This window comes from Varroa destructor, unplaced genomic scaffold (assembly GCF_002443255.2).
Source record: "Varroa destructor unplaced genomic scaffold, Vdes_3.0 BEIS01000002.1, whole genome shotgun sequence".
NCBI lineage: Eukaryota > Metazoa > Arthropoda > Arachnida > Mesostigmata > Varroidae > Varroa > Varroa destructor.
In genome coordinates, this window is record NW_019211455.1 from 11,378,665 (window position 1) to 11,404,867 (window position 26,203).

At 46.4% G+C, this 26,203-nt stretch overlaps 1 protein-coding gene across 11 annotated transcripts in view; it reads right to left on the reverse strand.

Annotated features, from left to right (window-relative positions):
• The window catches only part of LOC111244017 (uncharacterized), a 179,599-nt gene that overhangs the window by 23,350 nt on the left and 130,046 nt on the right, over positions 1–26,203 (reverse strand). For 7 of the 11 annotated variants that reach the window (XM_086978489.1, XM_086978487.1, XM_086978490.1 and 4 more), the window contains one exon: positions 15,801–15,887. The exons of 2 other annotated variants lie outside the window; for them this stretch is intronic. The gene's annotated coding sequence lies outside the window, so the exon portion shown is untranslated. The remainder of the gene's footprint in view (positions 1–15,800; positions 15,888–26,203) is intronic. 2 more of the 11 variants (XM_022790532.2, XM_086978484.1) reach the window with 1 other exon arrangement.

Consider the following 26,203-nt stretch of genomic DNA (forward strand, 5'->3'; position numbering starts at 1 on the left):
AGGGGTTTGATTTCTTTCGTCAGGGAGTAGCTAAAAGCTCCTAAAATCAGACCGTTGAATAAACATGGGGCTTGTTCGAAAATCGAGTTTCAGCAAACGAGTCAGACATCTAGCGGAGAAGAGGAGGTGTTTATGGTGAAGTATTGTAATGACGCAACGAAATTTTGTATGTATTATATAGCTAGGAGGGACATCGACGCGACGCCAGAGAGCGATGGCCCATCTAGTTGAGAGGTCTAGTTGTTAAACAACTGTTCCTTTCCTACTCGATACTGATACACAAGGATAAAGACCCATCCAGCCCTTTCTAACAGGACAGTGAGCTATTTGTCGAGATATATATAAGGCTACATGCATCCACACGTATATTTATTACCTACTTCGCGGTTCCATCGACAGACAGGTCCCGCTGACAATATGATAGAAACGCCAGTGACATTGCGAACTTAGCTTTCCTTAGCTACGTGCACATAGCCGTGTATCATCTTCTGAATAATGTCATAGTGGAGTATGGTGGGGAGGGAAATGTGTAAGGCATTATGAGGAAGATTTCCGTATGCACATCTATGTAGCACGAGGAAGCCGATAGCAAAGCAATGGCTAAAATTGTATTGACACAAGAGAAAAATTGTAGAGGTTGCCAGGTTTAACTCTCTCAGACAATGGCAAATAGAAGGGTCGCGGGCGACTGGCGAGAAGGCATCAATGCCAACTACCGCTGCTACTCCGAGAATTACCACTCGCAGCGCTCTATCGGCTGCTGCTGCCAGTTGCCATTGCTGAACGGCGCCAACGCTACTGTGAGGTGGGTTCCGGTGCGACTCGGGTGGCGCTCTGTGCCGCGATGTTGTTTACTCTGCTAAAGATGGAAGAAGGGTGTTACGAACCCGCAGCAGTAACTGGCGGAAGAGGTGGAAGCGGCGGCAGTCGAGCTTACTTTACTTGCTTGCAAGTAGGTCACCCACTTTAGGGGCGGGGTACGAGAGGATGAAGAGATGCAGACACGGGGGTGCATCATGGGAAAACTCGCGGGGGCCCAGAAGGGATAAATGCGGGACATTTCAGGGGCTGGACCTGCAAGGGTGGGGTGCTTGGTAGGGTGGGGTGATGTCGAGGTAATGCTGGTTGCCGCTACCGCCGCCGGTGTTGTTGTCGGCCTGCTTAGAGTCCGCGTTTGCGCCGCTGTGGGGTAAAACGGGACACAATAGAAGAACTAACAGCGGCAGCGGCAGCGACAGAGTCTGTGAAAGCGGATAAAAGGGGACATCAGCATCTCTTTGGCGGATAGAGGAAGAGGTTTGAAGTAAGATAGAGAGACGCCTCACCCCTCAAGCTGCTGCGGCTGCCGCGGCCAGCTTTCCTTTGCTGCCAACCAGTGAGTCCGGTTGCAGCAGCGGCAGCAGCGGCAAAAACCCACCAACCAGCCAGACTGAGTCTTTCCATGCATCTACTATCTACTACACCAACAGCATTCAACCATAGCGGCAGCTACAGCACCGACGGCAGAGGCCGTACTAGCTGCGGCAGTTTCACACTTTAAAACCCACCCCCCATCGGCCTAAACGCCAATGGCAGAAGCAGCTTGAACACATCCATGAGGGCGCGTATCTGGGACGCCAGGTCGCGGCTGCTGCAACACCAACATCCTTACCTCAGGAAGAAACTCGAGATAGCCACGCAGCGGTGCTGTGACCTGCGGAAAGGAGCGATTCCTGCTGCTGCTGCATGCAAGGGGGGTGGCGATGCCAGCCGATGCCGATGCAGCAACTGCCGCGGCTCCACAATGGTGTTCTACTATTCTATACGTTGCTAGTTGCTAGCAGTGTCGAACCGGTAGGTGGACGGTTCAAGCGAGTTGGCTTGAGGTTGTTTAGTCGTGGACACAACCGCCTACCCCGAGACATGCACGCAGCTACACAGATATAGAAGAAAGGACCAAGGACTATGTGTGGCGATAGTGTGCAATCCCTTCTACTTCTTCTTCTTTTTCTTTAAAACGAAACACCCCGCGCAAGTTGGACAACTGGCCGACCCAGTCAACTCAGCAAGGACTCTTTGCGCGCGCCCAACAATCGCGAATAGAGTACATAGGACTGAGGACTACTTTTCGTAGTTTAGGATACACTGACGCACAGGAGGAGGAGAAAGGGATACGCAAGCCTTCGCGGACTGCCTCGTGGAAGAGACAGCAGTAGTAGCAGCAGCGAAGCTGTTTGATTCGAGAGTATCGATCGGCGTTGTTGTTGTCATCGTCGGTTGTAATAGTTCGAAAGGGCCTTTTTATGGCCTATTGAGGATTTTAGCTGTTTTATTGTCATTTAGACGCTGGCACACTAACACGATGGCACAGTACTGCTGGTCGGCGCATTGGAGACGAACGCCGGGTAAAAAAGAGATACTGTGTCTACATGTGAGAGAGCATTTGGGTACAGAGTGATCTCAGCTCCTGGTAGCAGCGGGTCCTGGTGAACGTGCAGCGTCGCATTCTCGACCTAAAAGAAACTTCCGTTGGGCATTGCAAAATGAAAGAAAACGACACAACGACCAAAAGAGACTGAAAATACAACACAAAGCCAGGGTAAAAGAGGACAAAAGGGGGAAATATAAGCACATTTCCCCGATAGAGATAGTTGAACTCATCTGCCGTTCTGGTTCTTCTTCGCTTTTTAGGCCTTTTCGACGGTGCAGTTTGCACCGCTTTAACCGATCGGTGGTCGGTGGCGGGCTCTAGTTGGGTTTACTAAGACCTGATAAAATTAGGCATTTGCAGGTACTATGAGACGATTCGGGTCGAGGCGTTGCGACGGTGTTTGTCACCATCTCCCCGCTACCGCTACGCGCGTCAAGCAGATCCACCCGTTTTATTCAATGCGATATGTGCAGCTGATATCGGACCGCTTGGATCGGGTACTTGCACGCAGCTAAAGGACTATGTGCTTCAATGGAAGTCGCAATAAGCTGGAGATTATCAAAGCTTTCTTTTGCTAAGCTGCCCTTTTTTCCTGCTCTTTCCTATACATGAGCATGTACGCACCCAGAATGTCAGTCCAATGAGATGGCAAGACCGAGCGTACACTTTACCCACTACCCTGGCAAGAATGGATTTTGACTCACATGGAAATAAGCGTACTCATCATATCGAGCAAGATCGACATTTAGCCGTGCTCGCACGTCAATACGATAAGTTTTGCGTTAATGCATTAAAAAATAATGCTTAATAGATGACAGTGGCAGGTATGAAATTTATATCGTGTATTATTGCCTGCCAATCAATTTTTTATCGTAGCTGATGTTTTCCGTGTACCCCCGTGTGTGCAGAGTAATCTGAACCATCTTTTCAAATGGCATAGGTTCTTGTAGATACCTAATGATACAGGTATGATGTCAGGCTTTTTCTTATTGACACAGAGCTCTAGTTGTACAGTGGGGCAAATAGATGTCGAACAAACGCTCCCCCCAATCACAGAAACTTCATGGACCCTTATTCTGTTTTTTGCCCCCTTTCTTCTTCCGAATGCGTTAGGGGCATTCAGTCCAAGCAATTAATCATATTCCAATAGCACGTCTGATAAATACGTGGTAACTAGTTCGTGATTTAGCTAAACCCAATTAGCTCAATAGTCATCTCAATCAATACCAGCGTGTACATGGCTGACCTGCTATCAGTTCACGTTAAACCAATATTGCAGCAATGCATCTTTGACCTCCAACAAAAGAACGCCAAGAGGGGTAGCAAAGGGACTTCATATATGTCTATGTCGAGCTCATCATCATTATCGATTCGAGCTCGAACGGCAGACAACAAAAGCAACAATCTTCAATACAAATACTATGATTACCAGAAAAGTGGCTGTTTCTTCACAAGGCAAGCATCATGTAGACGGACATCGAAAGAAGCTGTGCCTATCTGTATGTGAGCACGTATTATTTCCATTCGGTTGCTGCTTAGTCGGTGCCATCATACTTTTTTCGGGGCCGCGACCGCTGCCAGGATCGGACCCAGTTCAGTGGTTACGCGCCGCCTGACCGCTGGCGTGAAAATCGCTATACAAAAGCCGCAGACTTTACGCAAACCTAAGACTAGAGGACCTAGTGAGCCCGCTGACTACCGATGTCTGCTAAAACTTTAGGCGAGAGGCGTACGACATTATCGGTCTTTGCAGTGGCAGTGGTGTAGGAGAAAATCTAAGGATACATAGAGTATAGAACGAGTTGAGAATGACTTCTCGGTACTTCGTAGAGCCACAACACCTACGAGAACGATCCGTCGCCAAAGGAATACGTAACTGCAATGTAATCAGCCAACAGGTTCCACAACATCTGCCCCCTTTCGTGTGCAGGTAACAAGATTCGGTCCACTCTATGGATGGAACCTTCGTGTACACTCGACACAGCAGTTGAAAAACAGAACAGGAAAAAACCGGGAGGAATGGCTATCGTAAGCGACATTATGTCAGGGATCAAAGGCGTATGAGGATCACCATCAGCCAAGATCACGGAAAAATAGCGTGCTACAAATGTATGTATTCGTTACTGGCGATTATCGACTATGTTCTGTACGAACCGAAAGTCTGATATTATCTATGTACTTTAGTCTAATCATGAAAGAAGGATAGCCTGTAACCCCGAAGACAACGAAGTTCAGGGCGAGTCCTGAGTAATTCTAGAAGGCCAGCGATCCTGTAGAGAAGCCATATGGACATCAATCGACGCTTTATGTTACAGCGGGTTTTCATGCGGTTCCTAAAAACTCTCTTGAAGGTTCTTGAGGGGAAAAATGGAAGATCCTTATCTTTTTATTTATTTTAATAGGAATTTAACGAAGGACAAAACATTGTTTAGCAACTGGTCGTCGGATAAGCTTCAACGGCGCTTTTTACATTAAATGGTATTTTTTGTAGCGATTTTCCGTTTTGAGTCCTTGTATTTTTGGCCTGTTTGGTCCACTATGATTCTAAAATTTGTCACTGCAGTGTATGTGACATATTTGAAAACATTTTCGTTAATGCATTCTAACTAATGCATGGTTATTTGGGGATTAGTGAAGAAATACTTTGAAAATGACTAGTAAATGATTAAAATTCTAGGTAAAAAACGTAATCACAAGGAATGATAGTTTTATATTAAATAAAAAAGGACATTCTATTAATATGTCTGTTTTTGCTTAAATACATCCTGAAAGGATAGGTCCGGATTTAATTTCACCACGTTGTATGTAAAGCTAGTAGTCATAATTTTCTCACTTTAAGGTAAATTCTCTTTCTAGGAATCTCTTGTAGGAATCTGTACTATAGCCTCTACAACTGATGTGTGTGTCACTGTAACAAATATGGCATATACTCACTAAGCAAAAATATTTTTTGCATGTTTACATCATGTATGTACATGATGTGGTGGGCTGTGCACGTTTCTCCGCGTACCATTTGCCGTTCTAAATAGTACCACGGTTCTTTTCTACCGTACATTACATTCTACCGTATTATAATGTGAATACACGAATGCCCCAAACTCGTCATCCTTGAGCTTGCCACCTGTGATTTGCCCGCCTGCCCTTATACACCGGGTAGAAAAATAATGTGCGAGATGTATAATGAAGAAAGATGCGTGTAGGAAGGAGAGTGAAGAAGGAAAAATCGAGGTAGATACCTTTCTTTCCTCCTCTTGTTGTTCCTTTTTCGGCCATCCATAAAAAAGGGCAAATTGGACAGGATAACGATTAAGCTATCTTTACAAACCATGTAGTTGTGAGCGCTGCAAGAATATTTTTTACACGCTTCTCGCTCCGAGCCGAACTTCCCAATACCTCACCTGCAGACCTCATTCGATAAACCGGAATGAATCGGACATGGATGCCGGTGCATCTATACTGTACGTAGGGATCTGTGCTACCATCCGTGATCAAGGAGACATCTACCCCGAAAAGAGGCCATGTTACTGTGCTCCGAAAAAGCCGAAACCGGCCAGCTTCTTCAAAATTATAGTTTCTTATCAACCGTCAAGCCATGTTGAAGTATGACAACGGCAAGGATGAGAAATTGAGCCTCCGAGTTCAAAATTGCCAAACAAAAATTTCCTTTAGCTACAATGAATGCCATTGAATCCACTACCACAATAATGGCATTTACCAGATATCTAAGCATAAGTAAAACTAGCAGAATCGACGGCGGTATGAAAGGTAGTAGCCAACGGGAAATTCTGAATGAACCCAAGACGTGTTTACCTATCACCTGGTCTACTCAAAGTATATTTCCATTTGAAGATTTGATACAGCTAAACAACTAGCTTTCGCAGTAAGAAACGGAAGAACCAAAAACCCACGCTGGCAAGATAGAACCGCGAAGGGGAAAAGCAACCAAATAAGCCCCGACCCAAACACGAAGGCTAAAGTGGGGTAGAAGAGCTCTTGCAAAATAGCGGATTGTCTGCAAAACCGACCTCTTACTTGGCTGCTGCCGTCGCTGCTTTACCTCGCAACAGCAACGGCAGCAGTTCACCTCGAAAAAAATGGAACATGTCGGCCCGAGTAGCCGAGCTGGGCGGCGGCAAAGGGGAGAGGGGCTAAGTAAAGGCGCATGAAGCCAAACCCCCATCGTAGAAGGCAGGCAAAATGAACGCTCTCTCTCTCGGCAATACAACATGCGCATCAAACTTTCCTGCTTGTTTCCTGCTCTTTTTCGTTCTTTTTTTTCGTAAGCTGCATGCATGAAGGGCACGAACGAACGCACGAACCAGTCAGAGCACGAAAAATGGGTCACCGCTCTGTGTGTATCGGGTATAGCTTGCTTTGCGAGAGTTGCGCTCATCGTCTGTGTTCTCTGCACTAAATGCATGTTCAGGCGAATGCGGCCGTGAATGGCCTCGGCGTTCATCGCAGATCCCATTTCACTTATTTTAGAGAAAAGTTGCAAGTTGCATCGGCTGATCGGACGCGGCCGCTGTTACCACGACAACCGATGATCACCGCCATGATTACGATGCTAAGATGCAGCAGTCTCGATCAGAGAAGGTCGGAAAGTTGGCACTATAACTGGCTCTTCTACTACAAGCCGCCGTCACTACAAATGCTGCTTAGCTCCAGACGCCGTAGTTGTTCGTCTCCGTCCCTCTTTGCCTATTATAGCGTCGTACTGCAGCACACTGGATCCTCATTCTTTCGCAGAGGTGTAAGCAGACCTTCGTGCAGTTCGAGCTGGCTGTTTACTGGAGGGCGGTGCTGGATGCTCGTTGGCACGACACTTACTTCACGGCTTGGTCGGCTGACTGACTGGAATGGGCCGCATTGAGCTGGTTGGGTCGGGTGATGCAGGAGGGCGGCGATAGGCATTACCGATTGCTAGCTTGGCCAGCGTTGCAGCATCAAAATCGCCATGCAATCCAGAATCGCAAGTCGCGAGGATGGGTTGACTCTCCGGTGAAAAACGCCTGTTTTCTTCTTGCACAAGAAGAACACGAAAAAGAGGAAAACGGGGGCAAACAGCAGAGGAATAACATAATGTGGGGTCTGTTCGGCCCGATGTTTTGGGCAGCTTACCCAGCTCGCTTTTTCGCTATATTTTGCAGCGAGACGGGAAGAGGTAGCTAAGGTAGGCGACTACAGAAAACAGAGGAGTTAACGGTTTGAGAGCGAAGAGGAAGAATCTGTAGTGACAGAAGAGTCGGGAAAATCAAAGGGCTCGGGATGTGCGAAAGGAGACAATATACAAAGGTATTTGTACTAATTATTATTCTGTCAGCTGAACCAAAACAAGCAAAACCAGACGAACAGATAGCGAGTTCCTAATTCCGAAAAGCGTAGACACATGATAGTACAACAACAACGACAGGAGTTGCATCAAAACAAGAAAAAGGGGTAGTTAGCCCTTGTGTCAAGACTCGTCCAAAGCTGTCGCCCGCCTTTGCCTCTTATAGGCTCGACTTCGCTTTGGTGTAGGCAGTGACGGAAAGCAACGAAGTAAGGAACCATGCTACTATCCAACCTCAAAATCCGTGAAACGCGCCTTGCATGCGACTGTAAGCATCATGAGTTGGACGCCACATCTGAAGCACACTAAGTGCAAAACGATGGAGAGGTTTGAAGCCATTGCTTGTCTGTCTTCTTCTTCGCAACACTGCTTGGCGCATCGAGCCAGCAGCGTCAAACGGTTATCACTGCGATCACTATCCCCATTACGCTGCTACTTCCTCGGCGCGGCTTCATCTGGTTCCATGTATCTACATCTTTTTCTTCGTTTTCGTCTTTTTGTCTGCATAGAAGATCGGACGCCCAACTGCCCGCCCCTTTCTCCTGCCTTCCTCGAACAGTAGTACGCGCCCGGCATTCGGCTTTCGAATTTCGACAACTATAAATCAAAGGAAGCGGCAACAGCAGCAACCAGCGGCGACCATTTTCGAATTTCATCTCAAAAACAGAGTTCGGCTTGAGGCCGTACAAACGTTAGCAGCAGCGGCCTCAGTAGTGGAGGACAATCAAACCGTCGCGAGATGGAAAAGGGACAGAGCTACTGATAGGAATCGCATCGGGCGAGTGAGCTCTGGCCGAAGCAGACCAGGATAGGATAGTATATAACATGCACAGATAGCATGCACAGCCGCTACACCGGGAAGACTGACACAAACATTTCGTTCTACAAACGGCGCCAACAACGCTGGCGGTGGCGGCATATCTGCCAGCGGCGATGGAAAGCGTTCGAACTTTACTCGTCCGCGAATGTAGCCGATGGGGCCAACATGAGTTTCTGCAGAATGTGACTAGCAGTAGGGTGAAGGCTGCTGTGACGCCCGCGATGCTCTTTCGCGATGTGTTGGCCGGCTCCCGCGCTGTTGGATGGCCAACCCGTGTGGCAGCCGTGCCTGTTTGGGAAGAACCAAGAAATAAGCAGAAAGACATCTAACGACTGGGTTGGTCGGCCTGCTCGTATCAATGATGGCGGTCCTGGCGGAGGACGAAGAGGAGGAGGAGGAGAAGGAGGCAAAAAAAGATAAAAATTCAACAAAACGCCGACACAACGAAACAAACAGCGAGGAGAAAAACGAAAAACAAACCCCAAAAAACAACTCGCTCACTCGCATCTTTCTCGCATCGCTTTTTGTTTAGCCCCAACCCAATTTTCGCGATGGTTTTTCTCCTCACTGATGGCTCGTGCTTGGCGGCGACCCCACTCGTGCCTCATTGCTTGGCTGTTGTTCGTCGTAATCCGACTGTGTATGCAAGAGACGAGGACGCTGTTCGCTAACCATCGTGCAGCTGTTTTGTCTTTACCACTGCTGTTGTTATTATTGTTACTGTTAAGAAGGTAAAAAAAGAATGTTCGAGCATCTCTTCTTGATGGTGCATCAAGCGACCACCTAACAAAGGACCACCAAGCAGGCCGATAAAACAAGGCGGATTGAGAAGGGACGCTAACAGGAAAACAGAGCGGGAGATGTAGGGCAGGGCTGTCGTGTTGCCTATATCTACTTTCCTTCTACGTCAGGGGACCTTGGGTGCAGTGGCGTTGTCATCTCGTTTCTCATGGGCGTCAGCAAAGTGGTCCCTTCTGCCTGCCTGGCTGCTCGCTCGTTTGCCCGTCAGGTTCTTGTGCTGGAGTGCCTGCTGACTGCGTCTCCGGAATAATGGCTCTTGGTGGCAGCATCCAGTGTTCCGCTGTGTGAATATAGAGTTCCCGCTTTTGCTACTTACCGCTTCCAGTTTATCTTGCTTACGGACGCATACTGCGGTTGCTCGTGCTGCTGTTGTTATTGTTATGGCAGTAGTTTTCCCCGTTCGTTCGTTGGCTCATTCAATCCTGTCCAGCTCTCCCATAAACAATCCATAAGCGTCCACTCATACACTTTCTCACACAGACGTTCAATAGACCAACGAAAAGATCTCATTTTAGAGAAAGTCGTTTCGATACCGCGAAAGAGAGAAACAGGCGGTGGCGCTGGCAGTGGTGACGAATATTCATCGTAATGAACGCGTCGAAGTATACTATTCTAGGACACAAACAACACAACATATCTATTATTTCTATGCATATGATATATATATATATATATGTGCGTGTGTACAAGTCTATAATGCATTGGCAGCCGTCGCGGACGCATCGACTCCGTTCTTGCCAAAAAAAGAGCGATAGCTGCTGCGGTGCGCTGCACGCTATTGTGTTGAGCAGAAGAAAAAATAGCTGCATTCTAAAAAGAGAAAAGGAGAGCGGGTCGATATGAGCGAGTTCAGACAGCGGCGGCGGCGGCAGCCTTTACTTGAAAAATGTGCCGAGGAGAGCGGCTGTGCCAGATCTAGGATGCACTGTTACCTAGAGCTAAGCCCCTCCTTGAAATCCTTAGCCATCGGTGCTTGTCCATTTTCCCATTCAGCTGTAGTTCCCGGCATCGTTCATGTCGAAGCGAGTTGAAAGAGCACTAACAAGAATTTTAAGCTTGAACCGCACAAAATTGAGGTAAACTCGAAGGAAAGAAGCCGACTGGGGTAGGCGGCTGTTTAGGGGGGTGGTCGTGACAGAGGACGTGCCAGTAGTAGAGGAAAGGGGGCGTTGGTGCAGGGGACTGGGGAAATTCAACTAAACAACAACAATAATATCAACAACAACAACAACAACAACAAGCAAAAGCAGCAATGCTAGGAAAGACAAAGATAGAGAGCCGGCAAAGACCCGCTCGAAAGTAAAAAGAAAGTGTAAAATTGGGTTGCTGGAGCTGGGCTAGATCGGATCGGGTTGGGTTGATTTGTTCGGGCTCGATTCCACTCGACCTGAATAGCCGTTGCAGATAGCTGACGATGCTTCGTTTGAATGAAGAACATTACAGTTAATGTTACTCTGCACTGTGTGTTAACTCTTGTTCGGTCGCGCGACACGTGGGATTGCTACTACGGCTACCTATTCTGGACGCTGATGCCACTGCTCCTATATGACGCTATCAAAAACAACAATGGCGGCCAGTGCGCCATTTCGAAATCGGGCATATTTTTTACTGACTAACAAACGAGTAAAGGAAAACATGAGAGAGAAAGAGGGAGAAGGAAGGGGGATAGAAGAGCCACGCATCCCAGCATCGCCTCCCCCTTACTTGGGTCAACTTCGAAGAAAATTCCCGCTGAAGTAACGATGATCAACAAGAGCAGCAGCAGCACGAGTACGGCCAGCGCATCATTCGAGGTGTGCACTTTCTGCTCGTACCAATGGTAGAGCATGCAGCAGCGGGGTGGTCGGTAAAGTGAATTCGTCGAGTCAACTATGAGTGCTCTTGCCGTCGTGGCGATCCGCCCAACGACCGACCATTACACACTACATCGTCCTTCAATCTAGGGCTATTTATACATAAATGTACGGTGTTCGGCGTTGCGCGGCGGAGCCGTACAGCTGCCACGATCGCGGCACTGCCGCTACCGCGAATTCGAAGCATTTTTTAGTCACCCAGCTGAGCAGTTTGTTGTTTTTCTTTTATCCTTGTTGTCGTCGTTATTATTTTCGTCTTGTTGGCCGACGTCTAATGCTCATAACGCAACCGGCGATGCAATCGCTAAGTCGTCCACTGCAACCGAACCTGCGCCGCTGACGCTTCCTCGTCGCAGTTGAACGTTCATGCTAGTAAGTAGTACTGAACTTGCCGGCCGACAGCTAAGGCTGGGTAAGTGTGGGTGCGCATCTTAGTGGTCCCTTTGTTCCCGATACATATATATATATACATAGAGATGAGAAGGAAAAGATAGACAGATATCGAAGAAACGCAGCAGAAGCTGCACTCTCCGTTGACCCCTTTGCATGCAGCGGGGGCACCGAGCGGGCCATCAGCAGCAAGCGATGTCTTCAAAATGTTGAGCTGTTGGGCCGCTGACTGCCAGCCTCCTGCGTGCTCCTGGCGCCGCTGGAGATATACACCATTTATCAGCGTCGGCCATACAAAAACAGCGGCCTTATGCTCGACTGCTTATGCATCCATCGGGTTGTATGTGTGCAGAAATAGCAGCAACATCAGAACCACTGACTTGCATTCAAGTCCATATGTGTCTCTGTATATATATATGTATATCGTTTCTATTCGTCCACCGCACCACGGCGACCCCCTTTCAAAGACCCCGCATGGCGTTTCGCTGACTGGCCTTTGATGTCTGCCCATTTTGCCCCGTTCCCTGCTCCGCCAGCGTTCTCGTCGGTCTATATATGCATAGGCTTTTTCTAATGCCGTCCATAACTATGGGCTATGGCCGTTTATGCGATGGGCGCACATGCGGATTTACCCAGATCGTTTGACGCTCTAAGTTGTTCGAAACCTATCACCGCTGCCGTCTACCGCTATTCTTCGAAAGACTACTGCATGTCTGACTGTGTCGCCGTTCGGCCAAGATCAACGTCAGAAGAGAAGACAACGCTCCGGAACCACAACAAACAAAGCGTCAACGGAACCATCGAGCAGTAGCTGAAGCAAGTATATGTTTTACATTGTATAAGCCATCAGTTGCTCCATATAAGAATTCGTTAAAGGGGAATGACGGCTCATATTGAAATGATCGACAACAGGCGCTGGGGCATCGAAAGGCGATGTCGGTAGTAGTTCAGCATCGGTCTCATGAATATGCCGGAGCATGCCATAGGTTCTATGAATGGAAAACCTGCTGGACCAAAAATTACCCCTGAGGCTGCAAGAGGGCCGATCCAAACGCAAATACGGCCACGCCACAAACTTGATTGCAAACAGGAGGACTAGACATATTGAAAAAAAAAGTGGCAGGCCCACTGGCAGATTACCCGAAACGCAACAATGCTGCCATAATGCTTTGTCGCAATAATAGACGCAAAAATCCTTCATTGCAACCTAAATAATACGTAGGTACGAGAGGGAATCGATCTGCAAACCATGTCTGGAATATCATATAAGCACTAAGCAGGGAGGGTTTGTAGCACACTTCTGTGAGCTATCTCAGCATGTACGAAAAAAAATCAACCTGGATACCATTTTGCAGGCTTTATCAGGAATGATATGTTTTTTTGTAACTCGCCCATTTTCATTTCAAGGGTAATTCGTTTAGCCGTCGGTCACGATTAATCATCACGTATGTGTACTTATGCTTTTGTCACTACTTCCAGTTTAACACCGTTATAATTGACATAGCCGCTGATACGTTCTTATTTTCCTCTTTAATATTTTTTGATTATCCTATTGAAAGTTATGCTAGTCTGTTTCATTTGCTTTTTCTATCTTTCATTTTTCTATATTACTTAGCAGCTACTTCTTCGTGCTATGGTTCCCCAGCTTCGGCCAATCAAGCAGCCCCATGAGCAATTCCCCTTAAGCAATGGTGCCCCGTCGCACCGAACACGTTGGTGTCTGTCAAGCTTGTGAAAGTAAGGTAACAACGTTTGTAGTAACTTCACAGCGGTCCAACTAGTCTTCGATTGTTTTAAATCATACGAAAGGCAGGGACTGAACTCATTGGGCACTGTAGAAGTGCACAACAAATGTCGAAAAGGGACGAACGACCCTTTTATGCCCTTTACTTGCCCCGTTCTTTTTGTTCCTTTTTCTGTTCTTGTTCTCTCTTAAGCAGGCTAACACTGCCGCACTGAGCTTTTGTGGCTGCCTGCGTTGTAGCTGGCATCGCATAATCTGCGAGCTTGGACACCCGTTCGGGTTCTTACCACTGGCGTACTTGGCCATTATTCCGTTGGCGGCTCGAGCCGGCTTGTCGTCCGCATGAAGGATGCCGAATCAAGAGGGCTTGCTACTGCTCAGCCAGCTTGGGTGCCCGTTTCTTCGTTCTCCTCTGGCCTGTGGTGCTTGCTTGCCTGCCTGGTTGCTATTGGCAGCAGCAAGGGGACGCAGCCAAAAAATAAACAAAAAAATCCCCTTCTGTTTTGAGCGGTAACGGGGCAGATGCAGAGGAGATGGTACGAGCTTGGAGGGGCTAGCTCAAGGGACGGTTGAAAGAGAGGCGTTCTGTGACCGGCGTTTTTGGGGGCAACTCTGTGGCTATGGGACTGCCCGCCCCTCTCTACGCGTCAGCATCCTCTTCTTCAACTGCTTCTTCCATCGACGCTCGGGTGTATGTCGATGAACACAGCATGTGTGAGCTTAAACAGGCAGAGCTTCATTCGTACACCGAACAGGCTAAAGGACGCAAGACCGCGCAGCGTTGTGACCAAGAACCAACGCTAAGGAAAGGACGCTTGCGTTGGAGTGAAAACGAAGAAACCAACGGGGAAATCCAGAAAGACTAGCTCCCCCCGGGAGTGACGGCGGAGTTGGGCCAGACCGAGCCGGAGGAACACAGAGGGATGCTTGTGAGGATCTTGTCCCCTTTCTTTCCTTACTTGCCGGCTTGCTACTGCGACTAGTACCACTCGCCCCGCTACTACAACGACGACGGCGGGTACTACAGGGCGCGTTGTGCCTTACGAGATGCTAGATGCTGCCTCTGGTGCCCAGCATGCTGCAGCTGCCGCCGCGGCCGCTGAATGGTTGCTGTTGTTGTTGTGTTGTGTTGTCTCCACCCCACCGCGTTTCCCCTTCGGTCCCCATGCGTCCGCGGGGGGGGGGGGGGGAGGATTGCCCAGTTTCGAAGCCTGTCTCAGACATCCCCCGATGAGCCTTCCCTTCTTCGACCCCTGACAGATCGGCTAGCAGGCTGAGTCTCGCAGCCTTACCAACAAGCCCACATATACACACACACACACACACACACACGCATTCGCATATAGTATACATAGCACATACGCACACAACGAACCGACAGACAGACAGAAAGACTCACAAGCAATGCGGCCGCTGCAGCCGATATCGCCGCCGCTGTATACTCTCAACCCCCTGTGCATACAGCACATCAGGGCCAAAAGTAAGAAGAGCACCTCTTTTTATGAGTCATGCCAGTGAGCCAGCGGCGGCACTGCTGGCCTGCATCCTGCACGCTCCGGCTGCCCGTCTCGCCGTCTGTCTGTTGAAGCCGAAAGAAAAGGAGAGAGAACGGGCGGGAGCACTTTATTTTTTAAGGTTTACCCTCCTCCTGATGCTCCAAGCTCCGAGCGTCCTCCTTACCAGCGACGCTTGACAGCAACGAGACCAACGCGAGAGCGAACCAGCCAGCAACGCGAAGGTGATGGCTCGTTGCGTATGCAGCGGACCCAGCGTACTGTGCCGCTATGTTCTATAGCAATAGTGAACGGAGTTTAGCCATTCATTATACGATGTTAACAGTGCAATGTATACTGGGGCAGGGTAAAACCGCCAAAAGCTAGTCGTTTTCGATCCAGGTGTGGCACATGACTCCAATGGCTGTGTAACTTTGATTGATCTTCTAGGAAAAATAGCAGTAACAGACATGACGACTACTCTATCAACTGGTCTTGCCCTCGGAAAATTGCCCTTGCGTATTCCCAAGCTAGGAATGTACAATGCGAATTACTCTAGAAGTTGAAGTAGCGCCGGCGGGCGCACCATGGGCAGAGGGCCCTTTAGCTGCACTGGATACTGACGTTGAGAGTTTAAGTCTTCTACAGAGAAAAAAACGAAATCATCTAAATTGATCGGGCGAATGGAGCTTTCGCTTTTCGCAAGCGTAATCGTATCGTATACTACCTATAATTATCGATCGCCGTTTACACTGAAGAGTGTTATAGTTCTTATTATATATATATATATAAATAATAATTATTCCATCCATTCTGACGTTCGTTCAACGTTAGGACGTAGATTCGATTAATTAATGAGTATCATTTAATGATAGATACAACACATAATGCCGATGCAGCAGCAACAGATGTTACAATAAAGTAGTAAAGAACACGTAAGCGGTCATTGCAACTTACGAGAGATCGCTACTCACGCCATTCCACGCTAGCTTTAATCCGCCAGAGCAAATTGACTTTAGATTAAAGTCAACATGGCCGTAGCAGCTGAAAGAGACAACCATAATGTTAGGAGCGATTTCGGTGTAACAACCGGCTAAAGATGAAGTGGAATAATTTAGAAAAGTTGGCACAGACACATGGCAGTTGACCTAGCGGCAATGCTATAACTTTTTAACAAGATCTACATATTTAGTATACATCGAATCGAAAAGGATTTGGCTTTACAATATAAGAGACCTAATTCTGACTGAATCCACAGTAAGAAAGTAAAATAGAGTATTTGAGCTATAATCTCTGCTAGCTATTTATTGATCTTCTTCGTAAAGGTAAACATGTTTAATAAGTTGGTCTTACTCAATGTGCCAACCGATTTTGTATTAAACACATATTGTAACAACGTTCTGTTCCATCAGTTCACGTAAACAACTGTTGTGTGGCAAAAAGGGGTCGCCCAGTTATGCAAAGTACGATAATGATCATTTACTCGTGGTTTTTATCGAACTTATACTCAACTTTGCGATATTTTTATACTGTTCGAAAACTATATAAAACTCTCAAATAGTTACCATCGGTATTACTATGGATAAGTTTCATTTGATCATCACTTTAGTAGCGCTATTCTGTTAACTAGAATGATCTCAGGGTTCATTTTCGGGACCAGCATTTACGACCAGTAGACGTAGGCGTACGCCATAAATACAGTCCGAGCCTCACGCTCCCGTTCAATATCTGACTAATATTTGTTGATTTACTGAAGGTAAATTTTTACATAAAAATGCACCTTTTTAATTATGATAGTACATTATGTTATACTGCATAGAAAGGTATCGATCGAAACCAACATTTAGTAGATCTAAATTTGTCACATGAACGAAGGTCTACTGCTGCTGCTAGTTTTATCACACGTTTTCCACTATGATTTGCGAACCTTTCTCAATGGCTATGTTTAATATTTCGTCCATTTTTCTATTTTCATTTTACTAAAACACACAATTCATAGAAGTTTCCACTCTTTGGACAAAAGGGCAATCTGCACAAATAAATTTTCCAGCGTTGTCTCGCTCGCTGTGTGCGACAATCTCAGATATTAACCAAAAGAGACTAAAAAACAGCTTTGCCAACAGTGTCTTTTGTTCCAGTAGATAGTTAGTGTGTAATATAAAAAAAATCAGCGGTACTTAACTCTTTATGGCATAGTTCCTGAGAACAAAATCAATTCTCTTATCTATCATGATTGGTACAAGTATATATATATATATATATATATATATATATATATATATATATGAAGGCCACAAAGGCGTCGAACGTCCTGCGCTCTCAAACGTTTGACAAAAATGATTTTTCCGAGAAGCTGACTTAAAGGCACACCGAGAAACAGACTGGTCTAGAATGGATTAGTAGATCAGCGGCTACACCTGCATCAAGCAGTCTTCCTGTATGAAAACATTATAGAAGACGTGCCACATATGGTTGACTTTCGAAAGGTCTGGCTGGGGCAAGTCGACATATACAATAGCATGTACAATGGAAAAAATCCTTAGAGATATCAAAATCGAAGGTTACATTTAGTAATTCCCACGTTATCATCACTAACCATCGACATTTCACATGCAGAGGTGACCATGATTTTTTCCATATCCACCTCTACTGTGCGAAAAATACGTGAGTGTAGCAGAAAACCTATATAAAGCAACTATAGCTTTCAGTCTAGAAGGCAGGTATTAGGCTGGCAGGATTCCGATGCATTTAGTCGACCTAATTATTACCCCGCTAAGCTACTCGATCAACCGAAAATAATAATAATAGCTAATTATTATTGTGGATTGATTTTTCTCCCTGGGTTTGAGTTGGCCCAAGGGCGACACATCCCAGAAATCTCATAAACAGGATGAACATGTCGTACACATGCCTGGATTACGACGACAACAGCAACAACAAAATCAGCTACGCTGTACTAGGTGCCCAGACAACTACAACAGAGCGATGTCAGAATAGTAAGGTTTTAAAACCTTACTATTCTGACATCAGTAGTGAAATGGGGTCTCCAAGGTATTGGGTCGAAGCTAGCATAGGTCCCACAGATACAACTACCTGATTGTAGGCATTATTGAACATAGACAACTCCGATACGTGCCATTGCTTGACACGTTATATCGAAGGTATAAACCTTAATCAATGCTAATCAAAGATCTGTTTTACCGTAGTCTATTTTACCATAATATAGCACACACTTGCCCAAACAAACGACATGTAGAGAGTCTGTAGTCGACCATTCTTTTTATCAAGGAACATAAATGTATCATCGGAGTGGCTAAGTATTATGGCAAAAAGAAGCCCTTTTCTGGCTATAAAATCCACATAGGGCATCATGCCGCTACTACTTCCGGTTACGAGATGGCTATTTGGTCTACGATATCACTTCTAACGCTGCGTCCTGTCTCATTGATTTTAAGCGCACAGATTTTGTTAATGTGCCATATAATAGCCATCGTTTCAATTAGTCATTCGGTCCTCTTCATCAATACTCTCGGTGGTAGCAGTAGCAACGCCCTTAAGGCCCTAGGCCTGCGACGAATAATTCCTCTCACTTCACATATATAGAGCCTTTCATTCTCTCTTTTTGATAGCTCTCAGCGGACTTTCCCGGACGACCGTAGCTGTCGACCGACCACTGAAGATGACAACCAACTAGATTAAAGAATTTTCGTAGTAGAGAATACGCTGTTAAGGACATGGACCCACCGGGGTCTAATCAGAACCAGCTAAGTAGGCCGTAAGCACTGGCAGTATTCGCCGGTTTGCAGCGGCATATATAGATAAAGTTTAGATGGGAGGCAGTTTTTTCTGTGGACGAACACGACAGACGGCCGAACACAACCTATTGACTTTTACCAGCCTGCTTCAGAAAATCTGTCCGTTATGTAGAAACAATAAGTTTCATTGGCGAAGACAGTACAAAGTATCTTATTATGCGTCCGCTGAAGTAGTGGCAGCAGAGGTTTTCGCAATTACTTGTGGATACGCGTGGGTCCAAGAGCCTCCAGGCGTATTATTGCATAATCACTTGTATCCTCAGACGATTGGGGGGACAGAAAAAGAATAATGAGCCTAGGTAGTTGATCGTCCTCTGCTTGAAGGATATCATTCGATATGTAATACGTGGCGCGATTCAATACAGCTAGGTGAACTAAACAATGTTGAAATGCAATATATTGAAATCATATCAAATCAATAATGCTTTGTCAGAGTAACAAGACTTTGAAGTTACATACGCATTGCAAACAATACAACCAGCATTAATGACGTCGTCATGACTCAGCTTGACCTAAACGCTTATCTGCATGTTTCCCATCGACCTTAATTTAGCGCTATGGTATTAGGATGACCCAAACAGACTGAATGGCCATGCTTTTCGCTTGCATCCACCTCGACCTATATTAAGGCAAAGCGAAGTTGATTTATCTAATGTCACCATCAACTCATTGGTTTAAACAGCCGACAACTGGCGATGCATGGGCTCCGATTTTAAAAAAAGCAAGCAGATGCGTTAACGGTGATAGCTGTTGCTATATAGCAGGCTTACAGGGCTACTATGTTAAAACCATTCAGATCGTTCGACAGACAACGGCGCATTTGATCGGACGGCATGCTCCCCCCTTTCTTCACGGCATGAACTCTGAGGTCGTCCAAAGGCAAGTTTGCAAACGACGAGGCACGAGCGACTTCTCTAGTTCGTCCTTGGATCTTTTTACTTCGCCACCCTGAGACACAGCGTCCATTTGCCGTACGCGCCCATTCGAAGCATACGCGCTCGACAGCTCTCTCCTGGCACAGCTTTTCGTTGCTGTTAACCAATCCGAAAACGAGGTCTAACCCGTGCCTGTACTACTTACCCGCCATCAGCTTTTAACCTGATGAGGCTGAGTTATCGGGGACACAGTGTTCTGATCAAAATCTCAACTGCTGCTCTGGGTGTTTCGCTAAAACTTCACCGGACTGCAGCTTGGAGCGTGTGCCTTCAAGGACATACTCGCTACCCATGTCCTTGCTGGCGTCGATGCCCAGTTATGAGTGGTGCCTGCGCTGTCGCTATTATGGAGCTAGCTTTAACTCGTTTTCCAATAGAAGATTATTTTATATGAGTTTTTGAAGGCTTCTGCCCATCCTTTTCTGTTTGAATATAGTCGTTCGTTACGCTTTGCATGCGCTTGCTACTTAACGTTATCCAACATAGTAAAACACGCTAACCTCCTAGCTAGTAGGTCATACCCCTTAATAGTACAAGGGCCTAACCTCGAACGGAGATCGTTGTCTTCTCCCGTTGTGTGTACATTTACACTACGAAATGGGACAACAACGGCGACCCCAACAACGGGTGCAACGGCATCAAGAAGACTAGCGAGTACACCTAGCCTTCTGCAAATCACCGGCGAAAAGGAACCTCATTGAAAATTCGACTCTCACTATTATGCTGCCAAGACTCTGTGCACATCTGTATCTGCGTCTGTGAATGTGCACGTTCGTCTTTCGAGCTATCTTCTTCCTACACTATAACATAGTACAAACAGATGCAAAGCCCCGCAACCCCAAAACAATCAAAGAAAATGCACGTCCACCAATACATAATATGTAAAGCAATCCTCACGACGGGATACCAAGCTGGCACAGAACTGTCTAGAAATGCCGCACACGACGATATATAGCCTGTATGACGGCACGACCTGACTGAGCAAGCGACTACTTCTAAGGGAAAAGACACTCGAGATTAAGCGACAGGCAGATCGATTCGAGCTGACAAGAGTGGTACAAATTTCTAGCGAGAACAACTTCACCGATGCTCGATCGATTGTGAACCTAAATCAAAAAGAATAGAACACGGAGTTATTTGTTTCGTTGGAAAAATACGTTTGGCTTAGCGTACATGAACACAAACAGCCATAGTGACACTGATTAGATAGGTCCTCCTGCAGGGTTTCTGGCTGACCCAGCTTCTTCGTAAGGAAATCTCCCGAATCGCCTTTCACTACTGCTTCAGAAACTGCCCCAAGAGGCTACCGCTAGCCTTACTGGGCTTAGTGGGTAACGTATTTGCCTGCTAATCTTGGAAAACCAAGTTCAAGTCCGGGCATAGACACGCGCTGGGAGCTAACCGTCTGTTCGATAAAAGGCCTAACGGCGATACTGGACGTAGTTCTTTCCAGTTGACCTATGTGACTGCAGCGTGTAACTCTATCAATAGCTTCAGAAAGATTTGCCTGGGAAGTCCTATATATTGATGCACTCGTTGGCGCTCTCAACTAATACACGTAAGTGCAGTCGAAGTGGGATAGGAGCTAACTTAATTTTTAAACGTACAGTTTTAAAAATAACCCGCTTGCTCACAGCCATCTTGTCAGTGACTAACAGGATAAGTTCGGCCATAGGCGTTAAACAATAATCGGCACAAGTTCAATATTAGATCGTCTGAGGGAGCAATCTAGGTTACCGATGGTGTTGGCTGGAGCTTACCAGAAATAGGTAAAAAAAAACGTTGCTTTATTTTTATATTCGGACGCAACAGCCGTATGCCGTACTTTAATTTTCCAGCACCTGCGATATGAGGTTGGTTACAGAATAAAAGTATCCATTTCAAAATATTCAATTATGTTATAGTAAACAGCGACGTATAATATAATAATAGGCAAGCGAAACAAGCTGATTCCCCCGGGTTGGATGTAGCCAAATATCATTATAATAAAAATTAGCCAGCTTTGCATGGTATTTTAATTGCAACCCATCTTTTCTACACGTATGCAATTACCTATTTAACTGCATTCCACTGTGGAATTGATGATCAATTGCTGCTTCGACAGGTACCAATTGTCCGGTCGACCGCAGTAAGATGTATAGCCATCAAGTGGTTGCCTGGTCATCCCAACTGGTCATTAGCCTCAGACCCACCCAGAGTGTACTCCAATGTCCTGTTCCCATCGTATTCCTAAAAGCAACTCATATCTGTTTTGCCGGGCGGTCTCTCTTCCCGCGTGAGCTCCTCTCTTTCCGACCCTTCGATAGTTGCCATTGACGAGGCTTATGTCGTCCGGCGTTTCCTTGCACAAGAGAGCACGAGCTGGCCATCCTCTGGTCCGAAGTCAATCTACCTCAAACAAATAGAGACTACCTACAAAAAGGCGACTAGAAGCAAAGCGAAAACGCTCGTTTGCTTATCAGCTGGCGTGTTGAGACTTCACGATTCGAGTAGATAGGTGTTCAGAAAAAGATGTTGTAGTGATTGAATTGAGTATAGCTATTTGATGAGAAATAACCCCTAATGTTTCCTCTGGTACAATCCAGTTCGAACTCGACCTATTGATCGCAGGTATTGTCGCTGGAACCTGTGAAGTCTTTCAAGTAGATGCGGACTGCAGTGGTCACTTTTGATGTATTCGCTTAACCTTCAAGCTTACTAGATTATACACATTCACAGACACAACACTATGGACATTGTCGATTGAAGCTTATCGCCATTAGATTCTCTAAAAGTCTGTTGACGCTTCTCGCTTACCTATTCAAATCTACATAAGGCGAGTTGTAATCTCGTAACTTAGACGATCTGTTTCGTAGGTATCGTCATAACTGGTGTGTACCGCCTTTCACTAGCAATGACTGAGCGCGACAGAGCGTCGGAGAAACAACTAAAATCCAGGTCTGGGCGACAAAACAGCCTAGCGGCCACAATCGATTGGCGACCAGACCCAATTCGGCTGGACAGTGTCGTTCGGTCGGGTAGTTGCAGCAGGTACAAGCAAGACGAGACGCAGCAATAGTACAGGCACTTATGGAGAGGATCGCTTCTATGATCTTCATTTCCATGGACAACGCATCACTCAGACTCGAAAGATACTCCATAATGCTACTTTCGTCGCCAAATGAAGCTGTTGGGTGTGGGTGTGAGAAGGCTACCATGTCCTTTTCATCAGAGTGTTTTACTAGAGTTGCTACCGGTCAGCGCTTCTACCTTTCAGCACCGCCCTATAGGAAGTGATTGTAGTCCTAGCCTTCATAGCTTCATGGCTTCCATCCCAGCGAAAAGACACAGGACAACTGCGAGCGTTCTGATAAACCGGACAAAAAGCGCTTATTGAACCGGTGGCTCACTCCGAGAACCATGCCCTCCGATAGGGAACACAGGTAACCAATTCTAGCATGCGACAGGTTCTAATGGGCGCGAGATTGATGTCCGCTGATGGCGGTCATTGATATCTGGCCTATTAAGTGATTACTAGAACGCCCCGAAGCGAATGTATACATAGAATATTGGACATCTTGTAAGGCTGAAACAGGTTAAGTAGATGCTGTCAATGATAACGAATTAAATACAATAGAAAAAGACCCTTTTGATGTCCGATGACGGCTGCAAAAGTAAAAAAAAGCAATCTTCACAAGCTCAAAAGCAAACCAAGTAAATGTCGAATACCGCCGTACCTAGTAGATTTACTTCATGGAAAATATTCAGATCCGCACATACCCCTATGCTTAAGGTGTGCATCTAATTATACACTAAAAGTCTTTCTTGAATAATGATTATATTCGGTGTAATCAAAACGAATGGGTCTAGAAGCCAATGGAACTTTTCAAACCTACTTTGCAAAAGGTAACTTATACCAAGAGGAGAATTTGGCAAGAGACACGATAAGCAACAACTTTTCTATTCTCTTGGACAAATAATCGTTTAAATGTTTATTTCAATAACGGTTTTCGATAAAAATCATCTATGAATTCATTTACAAGCATGAAGATTTATAGTCTTCTTCGATGCGCCAGGAATAGATTTGACCCTCTTGCAACTCCGAGCCAGCTACTTTTTACCTGCCCATAAACAGTCCATGACGTTGGTGCACGTGTTATTGTAACGTTAACGCTATCTCGGCGTATGGCTTCGGCTAAAATAGCGCTTGACTAGTCCTATGCTAAACTGAATGGGGAGAATTGGCAGGGAAATCAGCACACCTCATCGTGTCTAGTGAAATCTACCCACTGTTAGTGCCATCACTTCCACCGTCAACCTCATGATGAGATCGTATCGCTTCACTTGGGCATAAATTTTACTTCAGCTACCCTCTTACACACTAATGATGTCGCAGCTTTCCCATATGCGGTACCCGAAATACTGGAAGTTGCAACCGTCGTCATATTTTGGCGGGGGGTAAGCGGCCTGTAGACGACCCAGGCGGTGAACGCAGTTAAACATCGGCAGACAAACCAAATACATTAAGTCAATCACAGTGAACGCGTGCAACTTTCCAACTGTGGCTGAAACCCTAGACAGCTCCGGTTGTACACACCGCGCGGGGGTTATACTGGGAATAGTAAGGGCCTAGGCTCGGCCCGTCCCGTCTCGATTCGTATAGTTGTTATCGCATTTGTTGTCTTATTGACTTTTGTCTGTCTGTTTGCTTTACGACTTGCGCAGACTGTTGTGATGCGAGTTCTGTTCGCTGCTTCAGTGTTCTGCTTGCGCGCCAGGCACTGGCACTACCAATTAATTCGTTGAATAAGCCAGATAGAAAATGTTGTCGAGTTCGTTCATCAGCAGCTCCAGACAACGTCGTTGCGCTGATGATGGCGCGGGCAGCGGGGGTGCTGTTGCCCCCGCTGATGCCTTTGACTCAGCCACCTTTTAGCCACACGCATGGAGTATGGCTGGGCAATACGGCTCAGTCCGAATACTCGTGTGAGCAATAATTGCACAAGAAATATACGACCGAGAGCTAACTTCCATAGACAGTTTGACTAGCCACTACAATTCACTCGTCATAGGTATCTCAGGCACAGGCAACACACACGGACTTGACCTGAATGGCGCATCCTCTTGCTCTAGGCGACTGATGGCGGCTGCATGAATTCGTTTTCTCGCAGTCGAAGACTTCGGGCCTCTGGGCACGCTCGTCACTCCATACATATACGCAGTCCTCCTCGAATAAAAAGATTTGCTGGTTGATACATCATATTTCATACTCATACGGACAAATACACATATCGAAGACGAACATACATGCAAACGACATCCCTTGTGCTGCTATCGCTGTTGTTTGTCGGTTTCTCGCAGTTGGGACTACCCCTGGTTTCTTTTAGAGTGCGCACGAAGCCTTGGCAGCCCTTTGGACTGGCGACAACCTTTAACAGCAGCAAAAATGAAATGAACAACGGAAGCGCGGCACCAACACCAACAAGCGAACATTTAGTTAGACAGGGTAGGTACGTACTGACATCAACAGCATCATCGACGACAACGGCTAAAAATTTCAATTTTCCTTCCTGATTTGATGATGTTCCTTGTCGCATCGTGTCGTTTCAAAGTTGCATCCAGTCATTCCGCATCCTTACTTTATATCAACCTTCGTTGAAGAAGAATTATCGGAGACACGGAGAATAACTCAGACGACGGCCGCCTCGAGACGAGCCACCCGGGGGTGACCAGGCCGGGGTCATGTACGGTCGCCCTCGACAACCTCCGCTCGCGTCGCCTTCCACCTCCAACCGCCCACGCGTCTTCTCTTCATTGTACGTCCATTCATCCATCTATCTATCGAATCGACAATGATTCGTTTGCCTCATAGAAGTTTCTAGCCCGGTGGAGTAAAAAAGGAAGGGACGAAATAGAGACAGCGACACAAACAGAGAGGGATTGGGGGCTCCAACACATAACGACGCAATCAAGCCAGCCAGTGAACTTCGCCAGTGAGGTTTCATCACTAGCTATCATCTCATCGGCGTTACAACAACAACAAACTCGACACATATCAAGTACTGAAGCAGTCTAGTCCTCAGACAGACACAAAAAACAGCAATGCCACTTAAATACAGTTCAGTCCAGCTGATTCCTCGTCGCAGTCTCATTGGACTATCAACCAGCATCAAAAGCGTCCTCAAATGCGTCTTCAAAGCGTCCGCATGGGCTGATGATGAACGTAATCGTGTAACAAACATACAGAAATGCACGCACGACTCGGATCAGGCGTCAACGAAACGTCGCGTTGTTCTTATCGAAACCTCTGGCTTTATCCGCTGCTGCCTTTCTTTTTTTCGATCTCTCTCTCTCTCTCTCTCTGTTGTCTTCTTGGTTGCCGATTATTTTAACACTAGCAAAATCCCGAAGGCTGAGATTGTGTATGCCTTTGCTGGCACCATCAATTCCGCCATCAAAACCATCGTTCCCCCTTACTCCTCATGATCATCTTTGTCAATGTAGAATTTCAACTGTCGCTGTAGGCATCGCTGTCTTAGCAGTTGGATTACCTCGTTGGGTTACCACTCAGTATTCGTTACGATTTTTTTCGGCGCGACTGGTACCGCTGCCGCGCCTTTCCTCATCCATC